The sequence below is a fragment of the Balaenoptera borealis genome, assembly GCF_965194805.1.
Source record: "Balaenoptera borealis genome assembly, chromosome: 8".
In the NCBI taxonomy this organism is placed as follows: Eukaryota; Metazoa; Chordata; class Mammalia; order Artiodactyla; family Balaenopteridae; genus Balaenoptera; species Balaenoptera borealis.
The window spans coordinates 115,807,606-115,833,082 of record NC_138865.1 but is presented as its reverse complement, the minus strand read 5'-3'; the positions used below and the strand labels follow the sequence as shown (position 1 = coordinate 115,833,082).

Genomic DNA, 25,477 nt, shown 5'->3' with positions numbered 1-25,477 from the left:
TAAGATTCTCTAAGAAGATAATTACGGAGGCCATTCTTTCCAAACCAGAAGTGGGAACTCACAGCCTGGCATTCCTGCAACACTTGTAATAAGACACATTGGGCACCTGCTAAACGTCAGGGGGCTTCCCTGGTGGCGCAGCGGTTGAGAATCTGCCTGCCAATGCAGGGGACACGGGTTCGAGCCCTGGTCTGGGAAGATCCCACATGCCGCGGAGCAACTGGGCCCGTGAGCCACAACGACTGAGCCTGCGTGTCTGGAGCCTGTGCTCCGCAACAAGAGAGGCCGCGCGATAGTGAGAGGCCCGCGCACCGCGATGAAGAGTGGCCCCCGCTCACCATAACTAGAGAAAGCCCTCGCACAGAAACGAAGACCCAACACAGACAAAAATAAATAAATAGATAATTTTTTTTAAAAAAACCGTCAGGTACCATATTAGATTCTATGGACCCCCCCCAGTGAGCAAGACAGACACACCCTTGGCTGAGTGGAGCTGCCTGTCCCATGGGACCTGTCAGGTCAGGGGGTCTCCAGGGCAGGGGGAGAGGGCATGGGGGTCAGGCCTGTGATTTCAGGAGCTCTGGCAGGGCGGCAGGCTGAAAGGGGACAAGTTCACCAGCCGAGCAAAGGACAACAGCAGAGCCATTCCACGCCCCCCCATCCATGTCATTGTCCTGCTCCCAACCAGGAAGTGACCCTCTCGTCCCCTCCATCCCTCCCTCCCGGCAGCCCTCCTCTGAGCATTGGACTCAGGCAGCCGTGGCTGTCAGGCCGGCCAGCCCAGCAAGACTCAAGGGGTCACCTCTGCTTTAACAGGAGAGTAACCTGCAGGCCAGCTTTTGGAGTGAGCCGGTATGCCTCTTTCTCTTCTCCTTTCTAATCGGTGTCCAGGAAAGGAGGGTGGTCCTTGAAGTGGTGAAGAAAGCTGGGGCCGTGCATCTATCCGCTCACCATGAGCCCCTGTGTGCCACGGCCTGAGTGGCCATCGGGGAGATGGAGGTGGCCGGGGTCCTGATTTCTGCTCTCAAGGGGTTTGCAGTCTTTAATTGGAAAGCCAAACACACACCCAATGGCAATGCGGCAAGGAAAGTGCTGTGATGGGGGAAGTATAGGCCCAAAGAGGACCCCAAGCCCCACTGAAAGGGGATACCTGGGCCAGAAGGCACACCTGGGCTGACTCTGGAAGGTGGAAAGGCAGTGTGCCTCCTGAAGCTCAGAGGGGAGGGTGGCCATGGTTCAGTGTGACGCTGGGCTCCAAAAAAGAAGCTGAGCAGTGGGCAGGGCCAGGGACTGAAGAGCCTGTAGGCAAAGGGAAAGGGTCTGGATTTTACCCAAGGGCAATAGGGAGCCATTGAAGACTGTTCCGCAACAGAGAGAGAACTGAGCATATACACCCTCAAAAGTTCCATCACTCTGGTTGCTGTGGCAAAGATGGGAAGTGGGAGGGCTCAGGCTGGAGGAAGGCAGACGGGTTGGAGGGTCCCACAGCAATCACAGCGAGAGTCTCCAGCGCCATCTTGGGAAACTGCCTACAGGGCAAGCCCCCTCCCACTCACTCCCCAGCACTGGAAACTCCAGAAATGGCCAGGGCTGCTTCTTTGGCCTCCACCCCAACCTCCTGCCAAGGCATTTAGGAAGACGTGGCTAAAAATGCAGAGCTGCAAAGAGTCCACGTGGGCCTGAGCGGTTAAGAACTTGGGATGGAAATCAGAGAGACCGGTTGGCACACTTGGCCTCTGCAAAACTTTGAGAAGGTTGTCACTTCTCTGGGCTTCAGTTTCCTCGCCTCTAAAATGGAGATAATGCACATGCTTCCCCTACAGGGAGGCAGAGAGAATCAATGAGAAAATACACATCAAGAGCTACCACGGTGCTTGCTCAACAACTGTTGGTTACTGATCATCAGTAGCAGTACTGCTATTACATATGTCCCAGCAGTTCACAAAATCTCAACCCCTCCACCCAAGGCAGCAGGGTTCAAGTGTTCCTGGTCTTTTCTACCTGCTTTTTTGTGACTCCTTCTGCTCTGAAAGGTCCCCTCCCTGATTCTCAAACCAGTGAAATCCTGCCTGTGCCTCAAAGCCCAGCCCAAAGGTCACCTCCTCCACAAAGCCTGCCCGGATTCCCCCTCACCACAACACAGAGACTCTCACGCCCACAGCCTCCAGGGTTCACCTCTGTGTCAGCTCCTAGTTTCCCATGAGGTAAGAAGCTTGTGTCACCTTGTCACTTTCCCCTTCAGTCTGTGAGGGCTGAGGTTCCAGCATAGGGGCTGGCGTGGAGCAGGAGTTCAGTAAATGTGGGCTGGCTGGGTGGACAGATGGACAGAAGAATGGTGAAACAAGCTTTCTGTATCAGTCAGAGCTAGTTGCAAGTACAGAAACCCATCTCAATCTTCTGTAAGCCAGAAGGCAGAGACTGCTTCAGGCAAAGCTGGATCCAAGTGTTCAAATAATGTCATCTCTTTTTCTCTGTCTCACTCCATCTCTCAGCAGTGTTCTCTACTATGTTGGCTTCATCTTTGCCCAGGCTGTCCACGTGGTTGACCTTTTACCTTATACCCTACCAGCCTTGACTGCCAGCAAAAAAGAGCTTCACTTTCCCCCTTATCTGAGCCCTTGTCCCAGGATTACATCTCATTGGCCTGCCTTGGGTCACATGACGACACCCACCAAGCCCTCTAGCCAGGGGGATGGCCAGGCCAGGGTCACAGTCTCGTCCCCGACCGAGGGAACCAGGGAACCGAGGGTGAGCGTGGAGCAGGGGGCAGGGAAAAACAACAGCCACAGCCCATGTTCCCATCTCACCCTGAGCGGCGGATCTACAGGCTGGGTCTGGCTTCGGCCTAAGTGTAAAGAGAAGACAGAGGGCCCTCCTCAGAGAACTCAGCCCCAAAGAGGAAACGGACAAGTAAACATATCACTAGGAGCCTCGCTGTGCGGCCACCAGAGCCGAGCAGATGGCCCGAAGGAGGTGACCGAGGAGGGAGCCAGCCCCTCCGCCTGGGTGGTCAGGAGGGACTGTCCCCAGGGGAAACGGAGCAGGGTCATCGCACTCACCTTGACCAGGCATCCCAAGACCCTCCTCCCACAGGCTAACCTGCCCGCCCCACCGGGCCACACCCAGACCTGGTACGAGGAGGCCCCGTGGGTCTCCAGCTCCGACTGGCCCTGATCTGGAGGGTGGTTTCCCTCAGCACACAAGGGAAGGGCACCACGCCCCACAGTGTGCACTCGAGGCAATTAAGAACTGGAGTCATTTAGATGGCAATAAATTCAAAATCTGTCGCCTCCCCTTCCTCCCTCCCAGGAACAACAATAACAATAATGATAACATTATGCACACCTCACGCAACCCCGGGAAGCTGCTGCACGCCATTTTATCACCGTTCACAGACAAGGACTCGAGGTCCAGAGAAGGACGTCCCCTGCCCAGCGTTACACAGTAAGCACTGGGCTGGGATTGAAGTGACCCCGGAGCTGTGTCCTCCATGCTTCGCTGCCGCCTTTCACTCCAGAGCAGTGTCTCCACACTCGGATGCCCGTCACCACGGCCTTGGGAGCTGCTTATAAAACCTTATTCCTGGCCCCTCCTCGGACTCTCTGCATCAGGGTCTCAGGATGGGAGGGGCCCAGGAATCTGCATTTAGCCAGCCTCCGGGGAGATTCTGATTCAGCCAGACTAGCAGGCACCTGGGGAAACCATTCGGTTTCCAGAATATCCCCATCAAGAGGGTGAGGAGCCAGGTAGAGACAGTTCCCAAGGGTCCCACTGGGGAAGGGACCTCAGGGACAAACGGCCCCCTTGTTCTTCCCAGCCCCTCCTCGTGGCCCCACATATCCTCAGTTTTTAACTTAAATATTCAGAGTCCCCTCCCCTGTTCGAGCATAAATGTGCAGTTCCCACCGGGATTTTGGGGGGTGGGGGGATCTCAGGCCAACACTTTCTGTGTGTTCCAATCTTTTCAGGAAGAAGAGGCCCCCAAGCCTCAAGAGAGATTTTTTTCCTACTCTCTGAATTGCATTTGTGAGGGGGTCATTGATTTGCTTCCCCATTTTTTATTAATCAAAGGCAAACCACAGCCAGCCAGGCCTCTGATCTGGGGGACGCAGCCACACTGAGATGACCCCATCCTCACCCAGAGCACAGGCACCCAGCGTTTCTGATGGGGTCACAGGGGCTTTGTTCCTACTAGGCTTTCTCACGTATCTAGAACACTCCCCAGCAGTCCACGAGCCCAAGGTGCCAGATACGGAGCCTGGGTTCCAGGCAGAGGGGACAGAGAGTAGGCTGAGAACAATTTGCCAAGGTTACCTTGGAAGCAAAACCCAGGTGCTGTCATAATTGAGGCCCGGGCTTCCTGCCTCTCTCCTTAGATGTGAGCAGAGCCCAAAAGCGCATCCCCAGGGTCTCTTGGCCACAGTGTCAAAGCAGAGAAAACCAGAGCAGCAACCCAGTTAGGGCTCATTTTCAAACAGCAGAACTCCAGACGTGGCCCCCTCCACCCCCATGCAACTTGCTGGGCCTACGGATCCCCAACATCTGGCCTGAATCCATTCTGCTTCTACCACATCTGGGATGGGGAGAGGGTGTGAAAATGACCCTCCCCTATTTCCCAGGGCTGGTTCCTGACAGTTGGAGAGTCTGAGGAGGAGAAGGCTTTTCTCGGATCTCACACAGAAGCTCATTCAGCAGAAGTTTGCCCGAAGCCTCAGTTTCCCCTCCCAGTAACAGAGACGCTGAGCCTGCCCCGCAACCAACCCACAGCTCCCCCATCTCCCTGGTGACTCCTGGAACAGCTCCCGGACAGCACCGGACCAGCTCTTGCTGCAACCCTGCCCTGGAGCAAGTCAGGACCCACAGACAGGGCCCCTGGGCTGGGTCCAGGCTCTGCCACTGACCCCTTAGGCCGGCCGTCCTGCCTGAGAAACACACATCCATGTGAGATCAAATGAACACTCCTCACCATGATTCCAGGTCCTTCAGATGCCCCCACTGGACTCCCCACCTCTCACACTGGCCTCTTAGCCCCAAGTCCCCTCCAGCCGCAGAGCTCTCCCTCACGCTGTTCCCTCCAACTGGAACACCTTTCCCTGCTCCTAATCTGGCCAACCCCGGCCCAGTCTGAATATCACCGCCCTCTGGAAGCTTTGCCCCTTTGCCCGTAGCTAGGGTCTCTTTCAGGCCCCTGGGCCGCCCTCCCCACGACTCAGGTGGGGTCATCTTATGTGTGATTGATGGTTGAATGCCTGTGATCCCCCTCTCACGCCCCACCCTGACCCCCAAGGACCAGATACACAGTTGACAACGCTTGGCCAATGGAGACTGGAAAGGTTTCAGTGAGATCACGGGTTTTAAAGCGCCGGATCGCATGCCGCTGGGGGCTGATGTTTGTGAGAGGAGGGTTGGTGAGTCAGGGATGGGGCAGGCGCCCGGCCCCGCCTCTTAAAGGGCTCCCGGGAGAATGCGACCGAGCTATCCAGGGGTCCTCAGTGTCGTGAGGGTTAATTCAAAGGGCCTTCCACGGGTGTGCCCTCCACCGGGGAAAGCGGCCTGCGCTCCCCCACGAGCCGCGAGCCCTGCGGGCGCCCGGCTCCTCCGCTCACGTCTGCGCCAGCGGCGAAGCAAGCGGGGCCACGGGGCTGAACTACAACTCCCATGACGCCGCGCTCCACGGCGTGTCCGGGAGGAGCGAGCGCCGGCAGCACCACCCCTCACGGCCTTCTGGGGACTGTAGTTCTCCCCAGAGGGGCGCGGCCTGGGGAAAGAGGCGTCTGGGCGGTCTCTCAGGGAAATGCTGAGCCTCCGCAGCCCGCTAGTAGGGAGGGGCTGAGGATGCTGCAGGCCTGGCCGGGTCTCCCTTCACTCCAGAAACGGTCACTCCCAGCATCACTTCTTCTTCATCTTCATCGTGATCATCACCACCACCCTCATCATCATCAACGTCATCACAACAACTACTCTATTCCGTGAGCAGCTACTTTGTGCCAAGCCCTGAGCTCATCTCTTGGAAGACAGAGATAAAGACAGACATGGTCCCCGTCTTTGCTGGCACACAGTCCAGGCAGGCAGACAGGCATGGGACATTTAATCGCAGACTTAATTATTTGTGCTGGGTCCAAAAGAGTACAGTATGAGGCTGTAAGAGCAGAGGGGACAGGGAAGGTGAGGATGAATATTTTCTGAGCTAAAGACAGACACAAACAGAGTGTGGACAACAATGGACTGGAATCTTTGAAATTCAAAGAGTGAATTTGATGGGTGGGGTGGGAAAATCCAGAACCGTTCCTGCAAATCCCTTCATTATCCCCAAGAAGAAATTTGCCCAGAGAGATTTGGGGACTTGCCCTAAGTCACACAGCAAGTCAGAGGAAGTTGGTACAAGGAGGCAACCCCAGATGTTAAGCTCCCCAAGGACAGGGCCTGGGTCTTCTGTCTTCTAGATGCCCCACCCCCCAACACACACACACACACACACACACACACACACACACACGTCTCGCCCAGCCTTGCACATAGTGGTGTGAGGAAGAGTTCCAGGGGCAAAAGCATCTCATGCCCAGCATCCTCCCTCAATGTGGCAGAGCCCAGCCCTTACTTGGCGAAAGTTTTCGCCTCCCTGAGCCTGTTTCCCCATCAATGAAAGGAGGGCACAGTACACCCCCCTCGTGGGGTAGTTCTAGCAGAAAAACCAAAGATGATGGATCTGAAACCAGCGTTTTACAAGCAGGAGAGGTGCCGGTGTGAGCCACTTTCCATTCTGTGCCCCATTGCAACACTGTGGGACAGCCAGGAGCCATCTGTGGACGGCCACTGGGTGCCGACTGGGGGACAGCTGCCCGTGCGGGAGGTGCACATAGGAGACAGCTGGGAGCTGAAGGCTCTTCTCTAAGGGGTTCGAGTTTAATCTGAGCCCTGAGGACTCCCCCGTCAAGTCTTCAAGGCGAGCATGGAATGTGTCTCCCTCAGCGACACATCGCAGGTGCTCAGCTTAAATAGCAGAGCTTCAGTGCAAATACAACCATGTCACTCCTCCTGAAAACTCGTCCGTGGCTCCCTGTGGCCCTCCAGATGAAATCCACAGTCCATAGTCTGACCCCAGCTCACTCCTTGCCCCAGAATTCACCAAACCCTTCCCTCCAAGGGAAGGAAGGCCTTTGGCCAAAGCTATGGGTTGGCAACCCGAAGGGCATTACAATCCCTCTCCCTTTCCATCTTCTACTGTAGAGATGAGCAAAATTGTAAAACTCCATTTTCCCAGCCTCTCTTGCAGTCTGAGATGACCATGTAACCCAGTTCTAGCTAATGAGATAGAACAGAAGTCCCTGGGGAGCAATTCCCTTTCTGAATAAAGAGATGGAGTCTGGCAGGGAAAAGGCCTTTTCACCCTTTGCTCTTTGGCTTTTAGATTTTTCCCCTTCTTCCTGCCTGGAACACAGACATGAGGCCCAGAGGTTCGGCAGCCATATTGTGACCATGAGGCACCAATGTGAGTTCAAGGCCTCCCTGCTGAGGATAGTGAAAAGGAAGACAGAAAGAGCCAGGGCGCCTGGTGGCATCTATAAACCTCTATGCCAACCCCTGACTGCTCACCCCCAGCTTGTTGTTGTCTAAGTCAGAATCTCCTATCTGTTTAAGCTGCTGTAATAGAGTTTCTTTATTTGACCTGAACACGATGCTGATGATACACAACCCTGCATGAATGGCCCCTGCTGAGCTCATATCTTATTGCTCTCCTTGGGGTTCACTGTACTCCAGCCTCTATACTGGCCTCTTTTGGTTCTTTGACCACACTGAGCTCATTCCTGCCTCAGGGCCTTTGCACTGCCCACGTCTACTCATGGCTGGTTCCCTCCATCATCCAGGCCTCAGCTTAAATGCTACCTCCTCCGAAAGGCCCTCCTGGTCCACTACACAATCTCAGGGAGCCTCGCCAGAGCCTCCCCTCTACCATATGACCTTGCTTAATTTTACCACCATTCCTTATTGCTAGCTGATACTTTCTCTTTCAACTTATTTCTTCATTTGCTTATTATACAGAATGTGAGCTTTGTGGGAGGGGGGTTGTCAGGATTTACACCTGTATTACTCGCCTCTGTGTCCCCAGTGCACAGTACATAGTAGGCATTCACTAAGGGTTTGTTGGATTAATTCATTAATGTGCTAATTAACACTGCTGCCCTGCCTGACATGCTCTCTCTCTCTCCCACTTTGCTTGGGAACTGGAAATGTCCACTCTTTCTTTGAGCCACCCCTCCTAGGAAAGCCTTCTTGGTACTCCTGTATTTGGGCTGGGACAGGTCTGGTTCCCACACCCATGACTTTCTGTGTCTCTCCTCCTCTGCCCTTTCACACTCAGAACTGCAGGGCAGTTGACATCTGGCTCTGTTCGATGTCATCTCACCCTCCAGGATGCAAACTCTAAGAGGGCAGGGACTGTCTGCTCTGTCTTTCATTCCATGGCTAGTGCCTGGCACAGGTAAAAGTGATTGTTGAATGAATGAATAACAAACGAATGACAGGAGCTACTTGCTGACTGTGCGCCAGCTGGGCAAGGGGCTATTTTGACGACTTGGTTCACTGTCCCAGCCTAAAAGGGCTGGGTCTTGAGGGCAGGGACCACTTAAGTCCCATCTACCCCACCCCCTGCTACGAGAAAAACTAAATCAAAGCAGTGCGGCCGGTTCAGATTTGCCCTGCTCTGAACAAAGGGGCAGCTGTGGCTTCTGCCTAGACAGGCGCCTGCACCATAGCCGAGCAGAGCCAGCCTGCCTGCACAGCCCAAGGGGCTCCGGGCTGTTTCTCAGCAATATTTTGCCCCTTCCCTCCGCCCCATCCTCCTTCCTCATCCTCTCCCCCAAATAACAGCACAAACCCTCGGCCTTCGCATGGAATTTTTCGTCTTCAAAGCACTTTATAAACATTAGCTCATTAGCTGAGCAGCCCCTTGACACCAGGAGGCTGCTCCCTGGGTGTCTTCTGAGTCATAGCGCCAGAGTTTACCGACGAAAACAAGTTTTTCCCATAGAGCGAATGTAGCGCCACAGCCAAGATCAGTGCGTCTCAGAAAAAAGGAAGAAGGAAGGAGAGAAACGCTGCCTCTGGCGAGCACCAGCCGAGCGCTGGGCCCAGTGTCAACTCCGAGAACCAGGAGAGCCGAGGGGTGCAAGGCTCAGGGCGATGCCACCAGGCTTCTGTCCCCTGCCCAGGGTCCGACGACCCCACACACGGGGGAGTAGCTACTGGAGCATCGCCCCCAGCACCCTGGCACCTCTTCCTGCCTCTCCCTCCTGACCCACATCTGCCTTCCCACCGCTGGGGAGTTTCCCGCCTCCCACCCCCACTCCCAGCCACAGCCCATCCGCAGCGAGCAGAGGACCAGCGCCTCCTAATCTAGAAGGGGTGGCGTCGGCCGTCGGTACAGACGGTGGCTGCTTTGGGACTGGACAACCTGGGTTCAAATCCCAGATCGGCACCTACAAGCTTGGAGGCCTCGGGCAAGTGGCTGAGACTCTGTTTCCCGCTCTGTAGAGCAGGGCCGGATGTGCACGTCCTCTCTCGGGGGTGGTCGTGAGCCACCTGTGGAAGATGCGTGAGAAGCACCTGGCACTTGGGGGTCGGCGTTGTTCTCAGTGAAGGGGACAGCTTCCTCCCTCCCGGGTTCCAGGGCGTGGCAGAGGTAGGGCACAGGTCTCCATGGAGGGAACTAAGGCCTGAGCATCACTGAAGCCTGCCACAGAAGTGGGCCCTCTCCCCGAGGGAGGGCCTGGTCTCAGCAACCCCCGCCTCCACACCCCGCACCATCTCATCTCTGGAGGAGGCATTTAGTGAAGCCCAAACTAAAAGCCCGGAAAACATCACCTAAACCACTGCGGAAGTTAAACTGGCTCATGGTAAAAGCCCTGGAAGTACTGCTTTCTAGAACCTCCTCCCCTGTTTCCCCAACAGATATTGACCGAGCCCCTACTGTGCGCCAGGCACTGCGCTGGGCAGAGGACACTGCCTCCGAGGACAGTAAAAGAGAACTGAGGGTCTCTCCTGAGCACACGCCAGCTGCTTGCTACTTCCAACTACAGTGAAAAGGTCCAAATCTACATGGCCCCCAAACGTGGACTCCTTGAGGGCAGAGACCCTGTCGGGTGGGTAAGAATACTACTGGCCAGCTGGGTGTCCATTTCAGCTCCATCTCCCCTCCTAACAGAACTTTGGTTTGAAGTGAGTAAATATGCTCAGATAAAATATTCACCTCCCAGACTCCATTGCAGCTAGCTGGGCTGCTTGACCCAATTCTGGCCAATGAAATGGAATTAGGAGTCTCCTGCTGGGAACGCCCAGGAAATCGGTTGTTTTTCTGATAAAAAGAGGAATTCACCTGGCAGGAACCTTTTATCCTTTGCCCTTCACTTTTCCCCGATCTTCACCCTTATTTTCCTGCCTGGAATGCTATCATGATACCTGGAGGTGAAGCAGCCATTTTGTGCCATAAGGATGAAAGCCACATGCTAGGGATAGCGGAGCAGGAAGCCAGAAGGACAACCTGAGAGGCTGCCCAGCTCTGACTGCCTCCCCCAGGACTGTCTGGGTTCTTTGTTTAAGCCATCTTGGTCGGGTTTCTGTGACTTGCAGCTGACTGTAAATCCTGCCTCATCAGCAGGCCACCTCGGAGACCCTCACGGTACTCAGCAGAAGGGCCAGCACAGAGCAGCTGCTTACTAAACATAAGTGAATGACGGAGTGAATGGATGAACGGGGCAGACCAGCCCTGAGACTGTAGGACCTGAACTGCAAACTCAACCCAAAAAGGAAGAGTGGTGGACAATCTAGTCAGTTAGGAGACCTGCATTCCTGATCAGCCCTCCCTGGACCATGCTGTGTGACCCTGAGCAAGTTCCTTCCCCAGTCTGGGCCTCAGTTTTCCTATCTGAAAAATTCGTGTGCGGACTTTGATGGGTCTGCAAGGGGAGCAGCCAGATTCACAGGCAGTGGCCTCTGTGATTCTTCTTTCTTTACTTTCTGGTGAGGGAGGAAGGGGGCTCCTCTCACCTTCAAGCCAAATTCCACAGAGGGGACAACAAAGGAAGAAGCTGCTGGGTTTGGTTATTATCTGGGAAGGGCTGGCCTCGACCAAGCTTGCCGCCTGTGCCAGACCCCACCGGCTATGTGTCATCTCTGAATCTTCACACCACCCCACGAACTGGGTGCTCTTATTATCCCTATTTAACAAATGAGGAAACCGAGGCTCAAGGGTTAAATAGCAGGGCCTACTGTACAGGGTGAGCATGTGGCAGAGCCAGGGCTTGTGAGCCGAAGGGATGAGGCCAGACATAACTGTAATCCCCAGTTATGGGGACGGAGGGATGGAACCTATAAGAGGTGACATCATTTTTCCCAAGGTCCCAGGGAAAAATTCAACAGGCAGTCCCAGGACCGGACCCCAGGTCTTTCTGCCTCCAAAGCAGGTGCCTCCTCCCAGGAGGAGCTGGCCATCGAGGGTAGAAGAAGGATAGAAGGAGAGACAGACATCAGTGTGAACCCAACCTGTGGGATGTTTGCTAAGCAGAGATGCTCAGAGCCACGGGGACAAAGAGAAGTGAATAGGTCTAATGGGGACATCAAGGAAGGCTTCCTGGAGGAAGTGATGTTAGAAAGGGACATTTTGAAGGGGTGGGAGCAAGGAAGGGATTGTTTTCCAGGCCTGCAGAACCACAGGAGGGCTGGACACTTGCTCCACTGTGTTCTCTGAGTGTGGGGGAGGGCTAACTGTGAAGGCAGCCCACCCATGACTGTCTCCCCCATCAGACGATGTGCTCCTCAGAGTCCTCCTCAGGACTGAGCACAGGCTGGGACTCAGGGGACGGAGAGAGGTTGGATGAGGTCCAGCTGGGTCCCAGAATATCTTGGGGTGAGCAGGGAGTGAGGACAGGAATTTTCGCCCAGTCCCAGCCTGGCATACAAGGCGGCTTCCTCCCGAAGAGCTCTCGCCTTTTCCTACCTCTCTCACCTCTGGAACCCATCGCATCCCCCACCCCCACCAGAGAATCCCCAGCTGCCCCTGGGAGGCAGGAAGTGCTGGCTGGCAGCTGAGACCAGAGGGGAGTCTGGGGTGCTTAGACTCACGTAAAAGTCAGTGTGATGACACTCTCCCTCCCAAGCTTCTGCATAATTAACAAGCCCTCCGGTGGTTCTGAGGCACAGCCAGGTTTGAGAAGCACCGACTTAACCTGCTCAAGTCTCAGTTTCCTTATCTGGAAAATGGAGGAGTATATGTCCCACCCCCACAGCATAGCTATGGAGATGGTAAGATGGTGCACAGGAGTGTTTAGCAAGGGGGAAGAGCCCTGCAAGTAAATAATGGTGATGAGTATTCCACACACTCAGCTAGTAACCGGCCACAGCAATAAAGCAATGGCCCAGACCTCCACCAGAGCCCAGGAAATGGCCCGGAATCTGTGCAAGAAGCTGGAACATTATTAATTCGTGAAAAATTCACTGTGACCAAATAGTTATTCAGTACCTCCCAGATCATTTTTAAAATGCAAATTTTATCAACAAAGAGGAGAGCCCAACGCAGTAACTAGCAGAAGGGAAAGCAGAAAAGTGAATAAACTAGAAAACCAAAAATCAGCCTCTTCTACCCACCCCCACACATGCCCAGCAGGAGTCAAATATTAATTAACTGCTTCTTCCACTTGGACCCCCTCTTTGCAGGATTCATTCATGTTTGTTATGACAAACACTGCAGGAGCCAACCAACAAAACCCATATCTTCAGAGGAAGAGATGGAACCCAAAGTCACCAGCAGAACAGACCCCGGGCTGGGCTGGACCTTGGGGAGTTTTCTCTTAAAACAAATGCACCCTCAGTGGTTGAGAATCTGCCTGCCAATGCAGGGGACACGGGTTCGAGCCCTGGTCTGGGAAGATCCCACATGCCGCGGAGCAACTAGGCCCGTGAACCACAATTACTGAGCCTGCGCGTCTGGAGCCTGTGCTCCGCAACAAGAGAGGCCGCGACAGTGAGAGGCCCGCGCACCGCGATGAAGAGTGGCCCCCACTTGCCCCAACTAGAGAAAGCCCTCACACAGAAACGAAGACCCAACACAGCCATAAATAAATAAATTAATTAATTAAATTAAAAAAAAAAACAAATGCGCCCTAATTTTCAGTCACTTGTATATGATACCAAGGAGGGGCAGTGGGGTGAGGTGTTTGATTACTTTTACCTGGAGTGCAAGTATTTGCAGGTACTTGGAGCTATCGAAAACTTGCACTCTTGAAAATAATAAGCCCACAGAACATTTAAATAATAATCATGGTATTCAGGCACAAAGACAATTTCAACAAATTCCAAAGTAAAACACATTCTCAACACAGTGAAATAAAAATTTTAAATTAATAGCTAGAGAGGGTTCTTTTAATCTAACTTGGTAGAAATTTGAAAACTCTTTTCCAAATAACTCTTGAGATAAAGAGGGAATTCAAAAGGAAATTACAGCCTACTTAGATGTTTCAAACTATTTGGACATTAAATAAAATGAGAGCATTGAATACTAAAACTTATAGGATGCAGCCAAAGCAATACTCAAAGGAAAATTCATATCCATAAATATACCTAAAGGATATTAAGTCCCTAAGAAAGAGATTCTTTTAACAGAAAGTTGGCTTACCTGTCAAACAGCCCTCAGTAAGGGGAGAAACATCTGTCTAGTTGTCTTGCCAAGGCTCCTTAAAGTTCATACAAAAGAAAGATTGCTAATACACAGTTTTCTTTCCCAAAACTCTCCATCTCCAAACTTGAGATATGTGGTGATGAAATCACAGGAGTAGCAGAGATGCGTAAATATACACTGGGTTTGCTATTTCCAGTAGACAGATAAAGAAAGCAAGCTAGAGGAAGTCTGTAATGCCTACAGAGAAGCCTCAGTCCCAGTTCTGTTCTCATTACTGGCTCCTTTACCTGAAAACTCCAGTTAAGCAGTGGAGAGGGAGGCCAAAATTCTAGACTCTGACTCTTCCGTTCATTAGCTGTGTGACTTTCATAGAATCACTTAACACTTATGGAGTAGTCAGCTTTTGCCATAATGATGCTGTTTAACAAACAACCTCAAACTCTCAGAGACCTCCTACACATTTATTCTCATTGGTCTCTAGGTTGACTGCAACTGGTTGGTCTAGGCTGGACTCAACTAGGTAGTTCTGTTTCAGGCCGTAGGTCAGTTGAACTTGACTCCAGGCTGTGACTTGGGCTCAAGTGTGCCCCGTGTGTCTTCACATTATTTTGGTATCAGAATCCAAATGGGATATATTCTGTTGTGACAGATAACAAATATGCAAGACATAGGGCAGAAGCATGTGATGTCTCCTAAGGCTTCCTCTCAAGAGGCATCCTGTCTCTTCCACTAACAGTCTGTTGGCCAAAGTAACTCACGTGGCCAATGCCAAAGTCAGTGGGACAGGAAAATCTATTCTGCCTCAAGAAGAAGGGGAGTGAAGAATTGCTGAACAATAATCCAATCTATCCTTTTTTTAGCCTCATCTTTCCTGTCTGTAAAATGCGGTTGATGGAAATTCCCACCTCATAGCAACAAAAGTCCTGAGCTTTGCTCTAACCTAACAGTACCTGAACCCTCCACTGGTTGGCTTTGACTCGAGTTATGTCCCGTTGCTGCCCAGTAGGGGGATGGGGTGGCCAGTCCTGGAGCCGGGGGTGGATCCAGTGCCACTCAAACCCCACGTCTGTTCCTGGATGGAGAAGCATTGGAACCTGTGTCAGGAACCTCACCTCAAAGCCCACTATCAGTGTTATACACTTGTTATCCATCAAATTTCCAAAACTGCTTAAGTCCCACTAAAATGTTCACTACAGGGATCACCTCCCCTTATCCAGGCGCCTCCGGAGCTGTAAGCAAGGCTGGCTGCCATCACTAATTTACCAGCTGCCTTTTCATCTTCGTCAGTACCTCGAGTCCCTCTGGGCCAAGATTAGCCTGGTGAGCGGCCTCATGCAGACCCCTGGAGACGGAGGGGCTCAAACAGACTCGTTTCAAGGTCCAGTCTCAGGATGATTCCCCAGTCAGTCCAGCCTCCTTTTCAAAGGAAGAAAGAAGAAGCCAAAGGCAGGAGAGTAGAGTTGTGAAGCATTTGTGTTCTGGAAAAGAAAAGACTTGAGTTCAAACCCCATCTCTGCCACTTTCCTACTCTGTAAATTTAAGCAAATTGGGTGAGCTCTGTACACCTCAGTACCCTCATCTGGGAAATGGGCCTGATGACTACATCTCAGGGGGGGTGTCTGCACAGAGTGGTGGAGGGATGATTCAGAACATGGGATAGAACAGCACCAGGTTGGAACCCCGGCGCTTCCAGTGAGGGATTCTAGAAAAGCTTTGGTCTCTTCATCTGTAAACTGGGGATGAGACAACAAGGTGCCTGACGGGGTGTTTGGAAGTCCTGTGCTGTGAACCAGCGAGTGCTGTGCCTCATATGTACTCAGTTCTCAATAAATGATGGTTCCATCCCTTCTCCGCGACTCTGAAAATACCAAATGGGCTGCCTTTAACAACATGGGGACAGAACTAGTCACTAAATATGGGGTGATTCGGTGTGTTGCATGATGTGTCTTATAAATGTTAATTAGTCCAATGAGTAAAATATCCAGACTTTGTCAAATCTAGGATGTTAACAATGGTAAGACACATCACAATTTCAGAGGTATTAGATGGGGGCGGGGGGAAGGGCAGGGCGGGGAGTGGGTGCCTTAGAATAGATTAAATTCAGTGTTTGGTACTACAGGTGAGAAATCAAGCCATGGTTCCAAAGAATTAAATGGTGTCTGATTTCATTACCTTGGAATAGCCTCATCTCCGAGTATATTGCATCCACTGGAGAATGACTGTCCTTTCCCATTCCCTAATATCCTGAAAGGGTTTAGCACATAGCAGACACTCCACAAATATATGTTGAAAGAGTTAATCAATCTCTCCCTCCAGTCATCAAAGAATCAAAGAACAAATCAGCAATGAATGACACTTGTTGGTCAAAAACTGTGTTCACCACTAAGAAAGGACAAGACTGATTAAAACTTTTTTTTTCTTTTCAAAAGGGACTTCCATTCTAGACTGATGTTAAAAAATATTTTTGTCCACATCTGATATATGGAAAGCTAAAACAGTTGTTCACCAATATCCTTTCGCACAGATAATGTTTGTTCATTGAACAGATAGAAATTGGGCATCTATTCTTGGCTAGGGACTAAATAAGGTATCAAGCACAGAGAGTTGCTTGTGGATTCTGCCCACAGGGAGTTTACAGTCTAGGAGGGGAGACAGACAGACATGTTAAAAAAATAAACTTTTCTTGGTAGCCATGTGATAAGAAGCCCTCCCCACCCTGTCCCCAGCTAAGAGCCTTTTAGTTTATTTTTGTGGTCCACAATTTGGTGAAGCTCTGCTTTTGCTTTCTTCAAGGCCTTCATGTCAGTGACAAAGCTGTGTATTCACTGAACCAGGCCGTCTGCCTCCTGTGTGCAACTGAGGACTACACTTTCCAGCCTCCCTTGCAGGTAGGTGGTGCCATGTGACTCCATTCTGGCCAATGGAAGGGAAGAATGCAAATTTGGACTTCACCATAAGACATGTTGCAGCATCATCCACATACTGGCTCCCACCTCCCCTGTGTGCAAGGCTGAAAGCAAAAAAATCTGGGATGGTGGAACTGACAATGGGAGGAGGCTGGAGGAAAGCTGTCTGATCCATTGGACTGAGAAAGAAATTTTTATTGGGTCAAGTCCCTAAGATTTCAGGAATTATTTGTTACTGCAGCAGAGCATAGCCCAACTCACCCAGACCTTTATGAAAATCATTCCCATTTTCTAACGAATGAGAAATGAATGGGACTAAAGATCTCCTCACTGCTAAGGAGGAAAACCAGGCACTGAGGAAAGACCCTGCTACGAAGAGGCAGCACAAAAGGAAGATGAGGCTCTAGGCTGCAGCCATTGCTGTCCCTAGAGGATCAGTGATGGGGCAAACCACCTCCCAACCCTGAGCACTATGAACCAGCGAAATCAGGCTGAAAAGATGAACCAGAACAGCATCAAAGGTTCACAAGGATATTCACCAGCCTCAGCTCTCAGAGTCCTGGAGGCCACCTTCTTCTTCCTGCCCTCTGCTTCCCCAGGTGTCAGGGTTAAAAGAGCCAGGTGTGGAGGCAAGCCAGTCTAGATTCCAGTCAGTTCACCTCTCTGAGCCTCAGCATCCTCGTCTGTAAAATGGGCATGATAATAAAAGTACTTCAGTCATAGATTCTATCATGAGGATCCAATAAGATGATTCATGTCAAGAACTTGGTGGCTAGTACACAGTAAATGCTCAATAAATAGGCTAAGGGGAGGGCACTGGGAGCCACCACCAAGGACACAAGGCGGAGACCCACTTTGCTACATCCTGGGGTCAGTTCTAGGGAAAGGTTTTGACCCCCCAGCACAAACCACAAGGGTTCACTCTCCAACCTGTAAGTCTCTCTCCCCTTCCTCCCTCTCGGCCAGATTAATCCCAGCCCCTTTGAGGTCACAGGCTGGGCTCCTTGCCTCATTTCCACCCCTCCTGAGGCCAGAGCTGTGACTAGGTAACTCACTTAGCCCTGAGTGCGTGTGTGTGTGTGTGTGTGTGTGTGTGTGTGTGTGTGTGTGTGTGTGTGAGAGAGAGTGTATGTGTGTGTGAGTGTGTGATGGGGCAGGCAGTGTGGAGCCATGTGACTCCTGCCTCCCTCTCCACCACTCATTAGCGGGAGGACCCACACAGATACTTCTTGTTTCTGCACCTTGGTTTCCTCATCTGTATGACAAACGTAATGATGGGGCCTGGGTCCCCCAGGGACTAGGTGGGTTTGCTTAGGACATGGATGTCGAGGGCCCCCCCAGGTGCCCTTTCACCAGCACAAAGTCCCGAACTGAGATCCTACTTAGCCCCACGTTTTAAAATTTTTTTAAATAAAAAGGAACTCAGGAGATGAACTGAGGACAGATGATTGGTACTCACTGGGCTGTCTCTTTCTCACTCTACACACACACACACACACATACGCACACAAGCGCACACACACATACACACGCGCGCGCACACACTTGAGAAATGGTTTTTTTTTGAGAAATGCTCTCAAAACAAAAACAAAAACTCTGCTTTGTTCCGTGTAAGCAGCATTAAAAATTCACCAGTTGTGGGGAGTAGGAGGGACAGGAGTACAGCCTGAGCTCAGAACAGATTGCTGGAGAGTTCGGGCCAGCGAAGCAGGGACTTGGGCCTGGGGAAGGCCGGCGTGGGGCGGGGGGAGGGGGCCAGGGGAGAGCTGGGAGCTTGGGACCCTCTGACCAGTGTGCCTTCGAGGCTGGTCACTCCCCTGCCACAAGTCCCCATCACAAAGCCCTATTTACTTCTTTATCACCCTCATTGCAATCTTGTTTATTTATCTGCTTACTTATTTCTTGTTTGTTTCCTGTCTGGTCTGGAATGTAGGTAAGGTCCTTGAGAGTGGGGTTGTCCTGGTTCTAGGAGCTGATGCAGAGCCTGGCACACAGTAAGCGCTTAATATTTGTGAAGGAACAAAAGGATGAAGTGAACAAATGAGTAAATGGATGAATGGACAAAAGACCAAGGACGAGGCACAGCTGGTCAAGAATGGATGACACAGTCTTTCTCTAGCTCGGATCAGAATCTGGTACCCACGGACCAGCAGCAGCCAGGAGATGTGTGGCCCCAGAACTTCAGTTCTCTGGGCCTCAGTTTCCTCAACTGTGAAATGGGGATTATTGTGCTACCCACCTCATTAGATTGTTTTGAGGATTAATGAAAAAATCCATATTAAACACAGTTCTGTGCCTGGCACAATGGTCTATAGTTTTATTCCCTGAGTAGGGAGGTGGAGGTGGCAGGTGGCACATACACCAGCTCCCACTACTCAAATGAAAAAAAAAAAAAAAAAATCTCAGATTCAGTTCCTAAGATCCAAGGAGCTTCTCATTCCTTAGGAACTCCCAGCTGAGGCCGGTGAGGGGACAAAGGTCTGTACTAAGTGAGTTATAAAAACAACTCTGAGCCAGGAACCTCTGAGCCACCCCCCACCCACCCATACACACACACACACACACACACACACACACGCACGCACGCACGCACGCGCACACACACGCGCACACACACACACACACACACACACACACACCCCAGGGCCGGCCCAGGATTAACTCTGGCCTGCCCAGCACGCTCTGCTTCTGGCAGGGTTTTGAGAAAGGAAAAGAGAGGGAGCGGGTGAGGGGGTGGGGGGAGTTTCCCATTTCAGTACTAATCCCCTCAACTCTTCAAAGCACTTTCCGGTCATTTGATGCTCACACTGCCTCCTGGAGGAAGGTGACAAATGAGCAAACTGAGGCCCAAGAGAGGCGATGCGCATTACCTGAGGATAATAGGCCAATCTGGGGCTAGAACCCGTTTCTCCTGACCTCCAGACCCACTCTGTCTACTGAACCAGCCCAGATGTCCAAAGCGCTGAACAGACACTCCATCCTCATCCCAGGGGCAGCTACCCAGCAGGTTTGCCGCAAAGGCTCCCAGCTGAGCCCTTGGCAGACATCACTAATCAACTGGAGCACACACCAAATCCCTTCCAACCCAGGGTTCCGGGCAGACACTACCAATCAATCGGGGTTGGCCTAGGAGATTAAAAGGATCCTCAGCCCCGCTCTGGCAGGGAGAGCTGCCTGGTGTTCTTAGCACAGCGCCTGCTCATTGGCCAGTATTTAGTCCATGGTTATTGAGTGAGTGAATGAATAAATGAATGAATGGGTGAGTGAACAAACAAATGGGTACCCAGCCGGTGTCAGGTGCTTGGGCAGAGACCCCAGGTGACAGATCACATCCGCCCTGTATGCACATTCCATCGATAAGTACAGAAATCATTCAAAAGGCCAATGAATCCAAAAGTAGCAGCGGGGGTCTCCAGTCCTCCCCTGCTGCTCCCAGTGCCCCCACTTCCCCAGAGTCCTGGGATTGCAGTCACTTCTCCTTCCTTGCTCGGTGACCCCAGGCAAATCACCCAAGCTTTCTGTGCCTCAGTTGCTTCATCCATAAAATGGAGATGATAACCAAACCTGCCCCAGAGGTTGGCGTGGGGCTTCAAGGAGACCAGCATGCGAAGCGCTTGGCCCAGTGGCTGGCACAGAGCAAGAGCTCCAAAAAGCCAAGCTGCTGTCAACCTTCCACATTACACTTAAGGACCTTGAAGCCAGGAGCCATGATGCCTTCCTGGGCACTGAGCCTGTTGCCCAGGACCACGCTGGGCAAACACAGACCGGTCATTAAGCTGTGCCTGGAACACTGACAGGATGACGGTTCTTCAGGGCAGAAGGAAGGCTCCCCGGCTCCAGGACCCCAGCCAAGCTTCCCAGGGCCCATCAGCCACAGAACAGCCTTCGTGGGGTACAGCAGGGGGCTCCCTCGTCCAAACACCACTGGCTCCACAGCCTCAGAGAGGACTCAGCAGTGACCCCTGTGGTCAGCTGTGCCCCATGCCTTCTCTGCCACTGTCCACAGTCCCAAATCTCAGTCCCCACGGAGCAACGCCCACTCCAAGCCACGGAGACAGCGAGCTGGGGCAGCCAGAGGCTGGACTGGGAGGTGGGACGTCTGGGTTCCAGTCCCAGCTCGGGGCGACACCTCAGCACATCCTTCCTCCTCTCTGGACCTCAGTTTACCCATCTGAAATTAGGGATGGGGGCAGCCCGATGCCTAGGGCCCTTCCAATTCTAAGTGTTTTCTGCATACTTACATGTATTGACTGATCTACTTCACAAATATTTATTGAGTGCCTACTGCATACCAGGCCCTGGGCCTCAAGCTGTTCTCTCTGGTGAAAGGCCCCTCCCCCTCCTTGGCCTCCCAGTCTCAGCTTCCTGCAGGAAGCCTTTTCCAGGCCAGCTTTGGGGTCTCTCCCTTGCCCTCCTCCAGCCCCGTCCTTCCTATCACAGACTTATCGCTCTGTGTCATCTGGTCTGTTTATCTTGTCTGCTTCCCTCTGAAATTGTGGCCTCCTGAGGGCAGGATCACGTCTTGTTCCCCAACCCATTTGCAGAAATTCCAGAGTAGTGTTCTGGAAATACCTCTTGGGCCACTGAACAAAGGAATGAATGTGTCAGTTCCAAATCTCTCTCCCCCTTCCCCCTCCTCCCAATACAAAACCCTCAATTAACCTTTTTGTCTCTGCGTCCTCTTCGCCAAACCAATCCCTGGGAACCCACCAGGCAAGTCCCAAAGCTGACCAGGGTCCTTCCCAGCATGTCTCCCACTTCTGAACTGGGTGACCAAAATGTGCCCACAGGCATATGTGGCATTTCAAGGTGTTCACGGCTCCACTGTGGGGCTGACAGCACCGGGGGTTTGACGGGAGCCCAGGTCCCGAGAGGTTCTGTGCCCTGCTCCACTGTCCCAGCAGACCCTCGGTAAATATTTAGGCATTAATTAACTTCCTCCAGGGAGCGGTGACTCAGGGCCAGATGTAATCTCCCAGCTCCAGGGGGGAAAAGGTGAGCGCTCCAACCTTTCTCAGGTGCCCAGACCAATAAGGCCAGCCCTTCATTCCAAGAAGCCTGGTCTCACTCGAACCTGCCCTCCTGCACACGTGTGCACACAGATACTCATACACACACGTATACACCCGATGCCCTGGAAGGTCTGTAGTACCCTGCTCTGAGCCGTTGAACGTCCGAACAGAAGCCTTATGTGTGACCCACCCATTCTATAAACGTCTGTGAATTCCTACTGTGCGCCCCCCAATCTTCATTGCTCCCAGGGGCACCAAAGAGCTCAGCTGTTCCACTGCCTCCTTCAGCAAGTGTTTTCTTACGACAGCTGCAGCAACTCTCCCGTCCAGGCCACCCCAAAAAAGATCAAGGGTTTTATTAAGCTGGACAACTGCTCAGCCCTCCACATTAGCCACCTCTTGATTCTTGAGAAGGTGGGGAGACCAAGTGAATGCGGGCCCCAGACAGGAGGGCCCAAAGAATGGGGCCACGCAGACGGGGCTGACCACTTCTCAGCTGGCCCCAGGGAGTGGAAGACACTTAGAAGAGCTCAAACTCACCTTGGGGCAGAGGCTAAGTAGGGGATGCTGGCTCCCCTGCCCCCAGCCTGTGGCTAGGGAATCCATTTCCATCCCTACCTGGTGTCCCATCTGGACCCCCAGAGTTAGGGGGTGCAGCTCTGAGAATGGCTGTCAGTGATGAGCTGAGCTTGGAGAGAGATTTGCTCCTTCACGGGTCCTGAAGGCCCTGGTCTCACAGCCGTTGTCAGGATAGTCGTGGGGTGTTGATCAAGTCAAGGTTACGTTCGCCATGAGCTGAGCCCTGAGAACTGGACTCAGATCCACCCACGGCAGAAGCAAGCAGCTGATTTCAAAGAACCTAAAGCGAGTTCCAATCCTGGAAACAGACCTGGGTTCAAATCCTGCCTCGACCTCTTCTTGGCTGAGTGACCTTGAGCAAGACACATACACTCAAAGTCTTAGTTTCCCCCAATAAATTCTCAGCAAGCACAGAATGAAGGTCCAAAATCAGCATTAATAACACATTCTTGAGACGTGGCACATATATACAATGGAATATTACTCAGCCATAAAAAGAAATGAAATTGAGTTACTTGTAGTGAGGTGGATGGACCTAGAGTCTGCCATACAGAGTGAAGTAAGTCAGAAAGAGAAAAACAGGGCTTCCCTGGTGGCACAGTGGTTAAGAATCCGCCTGCCAATGCAGGGGACATGGGTTTGAGCCCTGGTCCGGGAAGATCCCACATGCCACGGAGCAACTAAGCCTGTGTGCCGCAACTACTGAGTCTGCACTCTAGAGCCCGCGAGCCACAACTACTGAGCCCACGTGCCACAACTACTGAAGCCCACGCGCCTAGAGCCCGTGCTCCACAAGGAGAGAAGCCACCACAATGAGAAGGCTGTGCACCGTAACCAAGAGTAGCCCCTGCTAGCCACAACTGAGAAAGCCCGCATGCAGCAGAGAAGAACCAACGCAGACAAAAATAAATAAATAAAATAAATTTAAAAAAAAAGGAAAGAGAAAAACAAATACCGTATGCTAACACATATATATAGAATCTAAAAAAAAAAAAGGTTCTGAAGAACCTAGGGGCAGGACAGGAATAAAGATGCAGACGTACAGAATGGACTTGAGGACATGGGGAGGGGGAAAGGTAAGCTGGGACAAAGTAAGAGAGTGGCATGGACATATATACACTACCAAATGTAAAATAGATAGCTAGTGGGAAGCAGCCACATAGCACAGGGAGATCAGCTCGGTGCTTTGTGTCCACCTAGAGGGGTGGGATAAGGAGGGTGGGAGGAAGATGCAAGAGGGAGGAGATATGGGGACATATGTATATGTATAGCTGATTCACTTTGTTATAAAGCAGAAACTAACACACCATTGTAAAGCAATTATACTCCAATAAAGATGTTAAAAAAAAATTACATTCTTGGCATCTTGCAATGTGCCAGACGCCATGGGTCCCAGACGTGATGGTAGAACCGCTTCCCTCCACATGCTAATGATATCTCAAAGGTGAACTTCAAAAATAAACTAATGGGGGCTTCCCTGGTGGCGCAGTGGTTAAGAATCCGCCTGCCAATACAGGGGACACAGTTTCAATCCCTGGTCCGGGAAGATCCCGCATGCCGCGGAGCAAATAAGCCCGTGTGCCACAACTACTGAAGCCCGCGCGCCTAGAGCCCGTGCTCCGCAACAAGAGAAGCCACCGCAGTGAGAAGCCCGCGCACTGCAACGAAGAGTAGCCCCCGCTCACCACAACTAGAGAAAGCCCGCACACAGCAATGAAGACCCAACACAGCCAAAAATAAATAAATAAAATAAATAAATTTATTTTAAAAAAACAAATAAATAAGCGAACGAAGGCTTTGTGTCAAGACAGGCCCTGGGGAAGTAAGGAGCAGTATATTTTTATTCTTACAGGTACTATCACATAAACAAGTTCCACTCCTGTGTGTTCCTATCACCAGATCACCAATAGTATGGAAGTAAGAGGCCCTTTCTCACAGTTCCCCTAAAATGTCAATCTTGGCTTCTCTGGGTGGGGGCAGAAGAGGTGCTTCTGATCACAAGGGCTCAGACCACTTTGAGATTGTTCACAGATGGCATGGAAAGGCCAGGGCACTGGATCTGGAGCTGTGGGACCTCAGGCAAGTCCCTTCCACTGTCAGTGCCCCAAGCTTCATCTGAAAAGTGGGGTACGTGCTCCCTAAATCTATTTTTACCCTTGATGCCTGGCACTGAGTAGATGCTGAAAATTTGTTTGAGGAAACAAACCTGGAGAATTCTTAAGTCTGAGGGGAGACCCAGAAAGTACAGAACGGGCTGGCTGGGTCTCTTTACTCCTGCCAAGGGATGAAGTAGGTGCTGAGGACAACAGGCCCAAGGAAAGAGGAAACTCAGAAGAAATCCCAAGGAAAGGGGGAAACAGCAGGAAGTTTGCTCCTGGGACCTCGTCCCACCCCAGCACCGCCCCCCAATCGCCCCCAAGGCCCACCTAGCCCTCATACTCTCTGTGAAGCCTCTTCCTCCTTCAGGGGCCAACTCGAGGACCCCCTCCTCAGGCAAACCTCCCGACCACTTCAAAGAGACCCTCCCACCCAGGCGCCTTGGACCCCCCCTATCTGAGCAGCAGTCACCCCCTTTCAGGCTTCCCAGTCCAGGGGGAGAGCGCCCTGGAGATCGTCCCCACCATATCAGGCCCCAGCTGGGAGGAGGTGGCCCGTAAACGGTTCAGGACAAGAAGGAAAACAAAAGTGTCAACAAAAGTTAAGTGAGCGAGTTCCTCGGCCCTTGGTATTCGCCTCCCGCCTGGAGCTCACAGCCCTGGTACAAATCCGAGCTCTGCCCCTTAGGAGGTGTGGGATTCCGCCACGAGTCACCCCGCTCCTCAGAGACTCAGGTCCCCGCTCTGCCTGCAGTCACGGGGAGCGAGTCAGGGCGCTTCTGGCCGGGCCTGCCCCGGCCTAGGCACTTAATAACAGTCCCCATTGTCATTATTATTAGTTAGGAAGGCAAGGAAAGGTTACAGAACCGGTGATTAGGACACTGGATGTCAGCTCTCAGAACGCCTTTAGATCTCAGCTGTTGGCGAGGGGCACGCCTCCAAGCCTCCCCTATCAGAGGAGACCAAAATTCACCATGTTTTGGTTTCTCCCGTCAGACAAATGGGGAGGACGGCCCTTCCCCGAGTGTTCCCTGAGTCTCCTCAGCCAAAAAGTCAAGGCGTCAGGCCCAACATAACTCGGCGGCTGAGGGTACCTCGAAATCTCTTTCTCCTGAGGGGTCCCCAAAGGTCAAGCCGGCGGCCCCACTAGTCTCTTGCAAAAGCCTTGCGTCCCGCGGGTCACCCGGGGGCGGTAGGTAAGAAAGGAGGTGCCGC

The 25,477-nt window shown here is 52.2% G+C and overlaps 1 long non-coding RNA gene across 2 annotated transcripts; it reads right to left on the bottom strand.

Annotated features, from left to right (window-relative positions):
• Window positions 1–294: 294 nt before the first annotated feature.
• Window positions 295–25,477, bottom strand: LOC309633850. Of its 2 annotated transcripts, none has more exons than XR_014247714.1 (3): window positions 25,357–25,477; window positions 17,115–17,258; window positions 295–15,147 (listed from the first exon to the last, which is right to left on the bottom strand). It is a non-coding gene; the product is annotated as an uncharacterized lncRNA (long non-coding RNA). The 2 variants fall into 2 exon arrangements; XR_014247715.1 differs by lacking the exon at window positions 25,357–25,477 and adding an exon at window positions 19,446–22,097.